This window comes from Emydura macquarii, unplaced genomic scaffold (genome assembly GCF_026122565.2).
Source record: "Emydura macquarii macquarii isolate MOO-44397 ecotype Brisbane River unplaced genomic scaffold, CSIRO-AGI_Emac_v2 contig_1390, whole genome shotgun sequence".
Classification (NCBI taxonomy): domain Eukaryota; kingdom Metazoa; phylum Chordata; order Testudines; family Chelidae; genus Emydura; species Emydura macquarii.
The window spans coordinates 15520355-15529999 of record NW_027131527.1 but is presented as its reverse complement, the minus strand read 5'-3'; positions in this window follow the sequence as shown (position 1 = coordinate 15529999).

Here is a 9645-nt window from a genome sequence, read left to right as displayed (position 1 = left end):
TTTAACAACTAACTACAACTATAAAACTATAACTAGAACAGGTTGAGGAGATTGCTACTTGCGATACAGCAAGGGGCAGCGTTCCAAAAGACCGTCACGGGCGGAAAGAAGGAACTGGTGGCCACGGGGTCGGCAGGCTCCCTATATACCGCGACATGAGCGCGGCACTCCAGGGGGCGCAGGAGCCGACCCGCAGGGGGTTGCTAGGGCAGAAAAGCTTCCGGAGGCTCGTGCACGGGGCGCGCACTCACCTATGATGGAATGCATATGAGCAAACACTCGAAGAGAGAACAACAAAACATCATGCTGGGGCATTGGTTCTGTAAGAAAGTAGAAAAGGCAGAATGCTCAAGGGATCTACAGGGAGCCACTGCAAGGGATATAGTGACAGTATCTTATTCCAGTGAAAATTAATGATATAGAGCAGCTCAGTTTGAACTTTGATTAAGGTTTTTTTTTTCTTCTTTCTTTTCACAGCCCTAGTTGGCTAATATAGAGAGGACAGCAATACAAATTCAGCAGGACCAATCCAAGATTGAAAAGACTGCTCATCTCCCCTGAAAAGGTCCTTCCCTTCCCACTGTGCATCTAGACAATTTTCTGTGCTCAACTTCAAGATTTGGGGCAGAATTGTTGTGAAAGATAGTTGCTCCTTTCCTCTAAGTACAAAAAAGCCATCTAGATTTCTTCCAGAGTGATGCAGATAAGGAATTTTAAGACAAGGAATTATATTATGGAGTAAATGGAGTAGCACAAATTGGTCTACTATTTAATTAAAGGAAATGTTAAGAAGTAAATCTCGTCTTTTGCAGGAGTCCCCAAATGCAGCAGAACCAGGGCGTTGCCACCACATGGGCAGGGCAGGATTTGGTGAGCTACATGTGGTGCAGAGCATAGCTCTGTGAGGATTCCTGTACATTGTTAGACATGGGATTAGAAATAGGAGCAGGCCAATAGAAGAGAAGGATTCACTACTGTGCAGTCCCAATCATCAAGTGCCCTCCTTGACGGAGCAAGCACAAAACTACTGCAGCCCTACTGAGAGGCTTAATGCCTATCTGCAGCCTGTAGAATAATTTCTTGTCTCAAGAGAATCCCAGGCACTTAGACTGTATGCTTGGATCCAAGATTTGGGCCTGAAAGCATAAATATAAGGGGAGGGAATATCAAGCCATTTCAGCCTGCCATCAGTAACAAAATACCAACTGTTCAATCTACCCTGGTTCAAAATGCCAACAGAAAGAAAATGGCAATAAAAGGGCTTTTAACAGACATAATTCTAAAGGGGTAGTTTCTAGATATTTTAGATCTAATAAAAATAGACCTTGAAGATGTGATGAAAGCATGGGAAATTCCATCTGAAAAAAGACAGACTTTTCCTATTTCAATAGTATCTCACTTCAGTCAGCTTTAAAACTGTATAAAAGGAGACGTTACTATGGGAATGCATGTTCCATTCACAACATGTTATGAACTTGCCCCATTAAACAGTTTGGAGTTAATACCTCAGCAGTGATGATAAAAGAAATCATCAATACTGAACTTCCATATTACCTGAAATCCTGTTATGGTTCCCAGGGAAAGCAGAATCTTAAAGAAAGATTCCAAAGTAAATTTTTCATCTGCACACTGTGAAATTGTAGGCAAATGGAAACAGAATGAGACCCCAGCAAATAAATTGTATAGGAAGTTCTAATTATGGAAAAACCAACTGACACCATAACTTACTCTGGGATTTTTATGGCATTGGATTACCATTTTACTCTTTTGTGGAAGAAAAGTCCTACCTTTCTCACACTCAGACTAAAAAGTCAAAAGTTTACTATCTATAAAATAGTACATATTTTATACAAAACAAATCACTTTGCACTTCTATAGTATAAATAATTCATCCAAGGATCTCAAAGCTCAGTTTACAAAATAAATTAAACCGCAAAACACTCCTTTGAAGTGAGTAAAGACTATAAAAGAATCACCCTCAGCTAGAATGTAGCCATCTTTAGAGTAAAATAGCTAGTTAATAACTAGAAATAAGTCTCAGATTACATGACAATTTGGGACAGGAAGCAAAGTAGTACATATCTAAATGGAAAAGCAGGAGGGATTTTAGGTGGGCAGATTGTCTGAGTTCTATTTCGGCCAAGACACTGGTGTTACAAATTTACTCTTATGAAAAGTGTGATAGGGTCTTTAATGGCCACAAGTGGTTAAAAGCCATGTTTTGCTTCTCATAAAAATACAGCACTTCCACCAGCATCATGCCCCCTACCACTCTGCTTATTCATTGGTTCAGCACTGACTCAAAGGGAAGAAGGCATCCTACAGACTGCAGTGCCATATCCTGTAGCACTTAAATGCTTCTTCAAAGTATTTATGTAAGTAGTGATTTAGTCCAATCCTGCTTGTGGCATCTGAATAGATCACAGCAGAAGGAGATAGCGACTGCAAACTATAGACCAGTTCCAGCTGATACAGGTCACTGAAATCGATGGTACTCTGCACAGGCATGAGGATCCACAGTAGTAAAAGGATCTATATAAAGCTAAAATGATATACAGTATACATAATTTGGTATGAATAACTGGTATGAATATTGTAGATATGTTTTTTTTTTTGCACTATATAGCTATCCATCTCACAGTTGAAGCATTGTTGCATTTCATCCTCTCAAAAAGATTTTAAAACATCTTTTGTTAAGATCAGGCATTAACTGCATACCTTCACTGAAGGAAAATCTAGGGATTCTGTGTGGGGAAGCATTGTACCATTGTGTTGCTACGTACTTAATAACATTATCCCTATCCATTATAGAGTCTCAAAGAAGATCTTCTTTCTAACTAAGAAACGCTGGATATGATTTCCTCCTGAATCTTCCAACACTCCTCCAAATGCTGTCTGAAAGAAACGTGTCAAGGATGGTAGAGTGTGGGGGGCAAGGAAGGAAACCTATCTCCCTCCCACCTTGGGACTGAGCACTCTGGCATAGTTCCTCAAAGATATTTAGGCACTTAACCCCACTGAAATCAATGGGAGTTAGTTGCCTAAATATCTTTGAGATCTGAGCCTCTGTCTCCAGTATACTTGGGTTTTGCTGGCCAGATACATAAAGGGAGGTTCTCAACCACCAATCCTGGATCTCTCCCGTGACAATGCAATATGCTACCAGTAGACTTTTTGGTCTGACGTATTAAAGAAATATTATTTTCTATCCCCATTTTTCGCTAGTAATTTAATAGCCACTATCAATATTTTGAAATTTGTATTTAAAATCCCATGAACGTTAGAGCAATAGAAAAAGCCTTTAGAATATTACTCTGCTCTTCAAATTCTTTTGACACTTTTGATTTGTGAGTAAGGCCCCAGGCAATCATGCAAATATGCACGTTTAACTTTATTATTGTGAGTTATCCCCTTGAACTCAAGGGAGTAGAGTTAAGCATATGTGTAAATTATCAGGACCTAAAAAGCAAATGTCAGCAAATAGCACCCATTAATTAGTCCAGTTTAAGGAATTAAACCATGATTTGTCTAGAATAAAATCCAAATTCCTCAAAATTAAACCCTTCTACAAATATATGTTCAAATTCTTTATTTTTTTATTTCATTTTTGTAAAATTGTCTCAAACTCCAAAGCATGGCAATAACATTTTTTTACATTGATACCTTAATGAAAGATTTTTTCACTATTCTATATTTATTTTTCAAACATGTCCATTATATTGACTTTAAGCCAATCCTCATTTTTTTTTATTACTGACATAGCTTCCTGAACTTGTGACTTCCATGTTGAAATATTGCAGCTAGCTAAGGTCTGCTCCAAAATATTCCTTTGCATTTCTAAATTAAGTTTTTAACCCATCTATCTCTGACGTACAGCCTCATATCTCTATCACTGTGTTGAAATGAGTGCTAAAGGCATTCACTATGGAGAGTGTAATACAATTTTGTGTTTACAGGTGTATTACTATATTTTAAAAGTCATATCCTGCTGCTTTAACATTACCTGAGAGGTAATGATCACTAGTAACTTGCTATTGACTTAAAATGATCAAGGCCTACTATATCACAAAGTTGTTAAAGAAGCTCCCTAGGTGTCTCTTTGTAAAGGTCAGTTTCATTGGGTCAGTTCAGAGTAAAACTAAATAGCAAGTTCAATTGTCTGAAAAGATTGATACCTGCTACAAACAAAACTGAAATTACTCAGTATTTTATACAGGTGCTTTTGTATATAAAGTGATGGAATGTTAATCCTTAAAATACCATTGAACTGTTAGGGAACTGACTCGACACAACTGTTGGAGTCAAGAGTGAGGCTATGTCTACACTGACGACAGCAAAGTCGCCACCGTCAGATCAACTTATCTGGATTGACTGAGCAGTCAGTGAAGACCGGCTCAGTCGATCCAGAAGTCGACATACTAAAACCATCTCCTCAAGTGGCATAGTGCTGCGTTGACGGGAACATGGTTCCCGTTGGCACAGTGCAGTGAAGACGGTGCGCAGAAGAGAAGCACAGAAGTCGACGCGAGTTATGCAAGCTCTTTGCGTACTTTGCGTAACTCCCGTCAACTGCCACCAAATCGCCGAGGTAAGTGTAGACCAAGCCTAAGATTCATGGGGCATGATCCTGCTCCCTTTGAAAACAATAGGAATTTTAACAGTGATTGCAGTGGAAGTCTGATTGGGCCCAAAGGCTGGAACTTTTTGCAAGCTTTACAGCAGCAAACAGACAGACTGTGTTTTAGTAGGTTTTATCCATGTAAGGTAATATTTGTCAGCTAGAGAGAACTCTTTGAAAAAAGCAATGTAGTAAGTGAGCTTATTATTCAACTTCTTTTGCCAGCTTACTTGTGTGAACTACAAAAACATTCCAGCTACTGTACTGATTCATGCAGCATGCTGAGTTTTTAAAACTGTGTACATTTATGGTACCACTTCTGTAGCTTTCATTAAACTTCTGTTTTCTTTTTCTGTAATTGCTGAAAAGGAGGCTTTTTTTTTTTTTTTTAATAATTCATTGGAGTTGCAGAAGGAAAGCTACAATTTGTATGACGGATGAAAAATTCTAGACCAAGAACAGTCCAATGTCTCATCAGAAAGAGGGTATAGTTAATTCTTCAAGATATTAAAAAGACTAATTTAAAAAATAACCCCTCAGTGTCTTTCATGTTTTTCCCCTCTATATCAAAGAATAGTGCAGATTTTCTTGACACCCTGAATGAATCAATCTTTTCAATAGTCTATCATATACGGTATATAAGAAAGATGGACCATGCATTACTCTGTTACAGTAACGTAAATGTAGACTAATTTCACCAACTTTAATGGGGTAATAGAAATTTGCAATGACACAGCTGAGATAAAAGTCTGAGATGCTAAATATAATTTTAGGCTGCCCAAGACTCAATAGTTTAAGGAACAGCCGCCTGCCATGCACAGTTAATATTTTATACAGATTATGCTACATATTATAGCCAGACAGAAATAGAACACATGCAGAACAGAAATAATTTCTTTGAATTTTAGCTTAATCCTTCCTGCAACCCCATAAAAATGCTACAATGTTTAAAATCTTCTGGTGGAGCTTCTTTCCCTCCCCCCCACCTCCTCTCCTATCATTTCTCTTGTTTCTCTTCTTCATGCTTAGTGCTTTGTCTAGCTAGCTTTCTGCCTTCATCAGAAAGTGTTAGGCAGGCATGGCAGTAGTCATGCAGTAGTGTTGTTTTTAACCACACCGCTGCCTCTTCATGAGGAGAAACACTGATCATCATAGGGAGTGTGAGTAGCCTGCTGTTGTAGGAGACATAGGCCACAGCTGGCTCCAGAATTGGCAGCCCTGGGCACAAACCTTATTTAAAGATGACCCTAGAAAAGTAGTAGTGCTAGTATTCGTGCACAAAGTGCATTGTCCACTCCCAAAAATGAAATCAGAGCAAAGTTAATTTACTTTCATCCCACTTCTGTGAATCATTCACAGTTGTTACACTAACCGTGTAGCATTTCCACATGAAGAATCTGTTAAGGCAGCTGCTTTTCTGTGCATACTGCAATACACAGTACATTCTAGTAAGCATCTGAAGTAACTCTCATGGAGCTTCACAGAAACCCAGCACTACAAAACCAAGTCTGTCGGTAACTCTCCAGTAGCATGCCCTTGCTACATGAGAATAAGTGCAGCAAAGAAGGATTTTCATAGATTCCAAGGCCAGCGGGACCCATTGTGATCATCTAATCTGACTTCCCCTACAACACAGGCCATAGAACATCCCCAAAATAATTCCTAGTTATAACTTTTAGAAAAACATCTGATCTTGTGTTTAAAATTGCTAGTGTTGGAGAAATCCACCTCAACCTTGGCAAATTGTTCCAGAGGTTAATTAGCCTCACTGTTAAAAATTTATGCTTATTTCCAGCTTGAATTTGTCTAGCTTCACTCCACTTACAGTTCCACTTATATGTGGGCGGATCTATTGCCCTGCATAATAGCCAGTGAGCCTGAAGCTACAGGAGACAAATCTTCTGTGTTCTGGCCCTGTTATGAATAAGTGTTATACACCACAATGGTTAAAGAATTGCACAGGCCACTTTTCCTTACATGTATCCAGCTGTCTTATACCTGAAGAAAGATTTCTAGCCTACTTCTGTGCAATGATACAAACAACTAAGTCCTAGGGTGACCAGATAGCAAGTGTGAAAAATTGGGACAGGATGGGGGGGTAATAGGCCCCTCTATAAGAAAAAGCCCTGAATATCGGAGCTGTCCCTATAAAATCAGGACATCTGGTCACCCTACTACTTCCTGAATTTTAATCCCTTTGTGAGTAGAGTTCTTAGTTCCAAGCATATTTGTACAGAGCTTTATCTGGCAGGCCCAGATAAAGACCTGCCAGATCATACTTTTTTAATAATAGAATGCTAAGGATAGTGTTCTGTAGGACATTAGTCAATTTCAATTGACTAGAACTTCGTTTCCTCCTAGTGGAATAGTCTACTATAACAGTGCAGTGAAGATGGCACGCAGAAGAGAAGTCGACGGGAGTTACTCCCTACCTCCTTTTTCTGATTTCCTCTTAATTCACTCGGGTACTGGCGTATTCTTCATTTCATTTCCACTAGTGCAGTGACCTACTTCACTCTCTACATGTTTCTCATTTATACAAACCTTTACGTGCTCTGTATCTTTGTTCTAAGCTTTATCACTATTCACCTACTCAAGAAGTTTGAAAAGGCAGATTATACTTATCACAGTATCTCAAAGGGAGATATTGGAATCCAGGATCCCATTCCACATTTCCTGTCTTAAACTGACCTTAGGTTTGATAACTACAAGTACAGTTTGTAGTTTGATAAGTACAAGTACACTTGTGTACTAAGTATACTTGTATACTAAGTTTTAAATCAAAAAGCTTTTAAACAGTGGAGTTGCAAACCCTTGAAAAATTAAGAGTTTAATTTTCCTGTTTCATTTACAGTGATTTTAAGACTGAACTATGGTATCATCAGTTAGTTTAATTTAGAAGACTAACTTTTCTCTATTTCAATCGATGAGTACTAGAGAACATATTAGCAAGAGGATTGTAATAAAGTCACATTTCCCTAAGATCTTGATCCTGCAAACAAAAAATTATTCTGAGGAGTACCTGGTCCTCATGCACATAAATTGTTACAGGATTGGTACTTTAATTTATGGCGATTTCCTTCAGAAATACAAAAAGTTGTCATACAGAAGTAAAACCAAATTTAACCTCAAAAGAAGTGCCTTTCTTGCCACAAATCTGAAAGTTACACGCCACAAACCTGACTTTTGAGCAGGTATGAAAATTGTACTTTTCCAAAGTAATTTCTCTAAACGCAAGACTTTACAGTAGTCCTGTTCACATTCTTTATGGCCACTAGATATATTATACTTTTTAAGAGTTACACAGTTCACTTCTCCACCCCACAGTTATGTGAACAAAATGTCAAGAAATAGACTCAAACGTACAGTACGCAGGAGGGAAGCATTCAGACAGTTTCCAGATGTATAACAAGAGTAACATTTTTGGGGGTTTTTTTTGTTTTTTGTTTTTTTTTAAGTTTTTCACTGCTGTTTGTCACACTAGCCAGCAAATATGTTTGCTTAGAATTTATTTTCCACTATCAAATTCAAAAGAACCACAAAAGTAATTAGTGGTAAGCACGTTAAGAAGTTACCTGTATTTGCATCAAATTGCAGTAGAACTACTAATTTAATCACTTTATGGCTAAGTTGAACATATTTGTTCAGATTGCTGTTTTTCATAGGAATGCACAGGGTGTAAGACAACATAGAATTTGGCTTAGCCTCTCTTCCCAAAAAGCTTTTCACTGAATGAACTCCCCTTCCACTAAAACAGAAGGAAATGTTTTACTGATGGATTCTCGGAAGCAATTTTGTAACTGGGGGACTTACGCTGGAACTTTTGAACTTGAATTACTGAAAGTCTATAAAGTGTCCAAGGACATTTTATTCATTCAGTGGCAGCCAAATATAGATTTTTATTCCAATATTTCTTTCCTCACTCCCTGACATTAACCCAAGTTTTTAGCTACAGTAATCTTTTGAGTGCAAAAGTACCTATAAAATAACTTTCCTTAAGAGAAAAGTACAGAGTGCAACACAATCACAATCAACATCAGTCCAATTGTGTATTTGACTAATTTAATTCTACACTGCCACAGTTTTAATGAAAGTAGCAACTCCTTTTGGATGAAACCACTGTTCCATGGAATTTCTTCATCCTTATTGCTGCTGGTACTTTTACTGTGTGTGTATTGGACATCTTTATTTGGCAAAATAGGAAAAGGTGGAAACAATGTTGTTTGATCACTGCTTCCTTCAACTAGTAGGCTCAGATAAAAAAATTAGCTGATTACTCTTTCAAACTCCACCTCTACTGAAATCTTCAATTCCTCTCACTTTGGGCCAACCTCCTTCCTTTCAATCTCTGTGGATGGCAACAAGCAAGGGCAAAGTATAAGGCAGTGCAGAATTTGGCCCATTGGCTATTGCAGTTTTTCTATAAACATGCTGCCTACAGAGTTCCAGTCTCAGAAAAGATAAGTAATTACATCACCCTCATCCTCCAAAAGATCCACTTCACTGTTGAGCCAGAGGGGACACATTACCTTGGTCAAAATCCTCTCCTATTGAAAAGTGGTGGGCAGATTTCCTTAGCTTTGACAGTCACCCCCTTTCTGGATACTTTTAAATACGGATTGCCTAGTATGTAAAGTTACTGGTTACATAAAAACTCTTCACTCACTTCTGTGAGCTGGGCCTCATCTGACATCATCCCCTCTTTATCTAATCCAAATGCTTAGTTTGGCATCTCTGTAAAGTGGAGATGAACATACTGTGACTATGGTTTATCTGTCCCATATTTGTAATGGGAAGCAAAATTTTAATGGCAGAAGTGGTATGCCACACTATCAAGTTCCTTCAAAACTTATAGGAAGATGCCTTAACAGGGAAAGCTGAGTAAGGCATTCTCTAGCATATAAAGAAAGTTTTGCTTCAGAAAAAATCCAGACCGGAACACAAGCACACACTTTTAAACACCACACACTAAGGTCAAACTTCAACACTGGTGTAAGTAACCCTAGTCATTTTAGTAGAGTAGTACC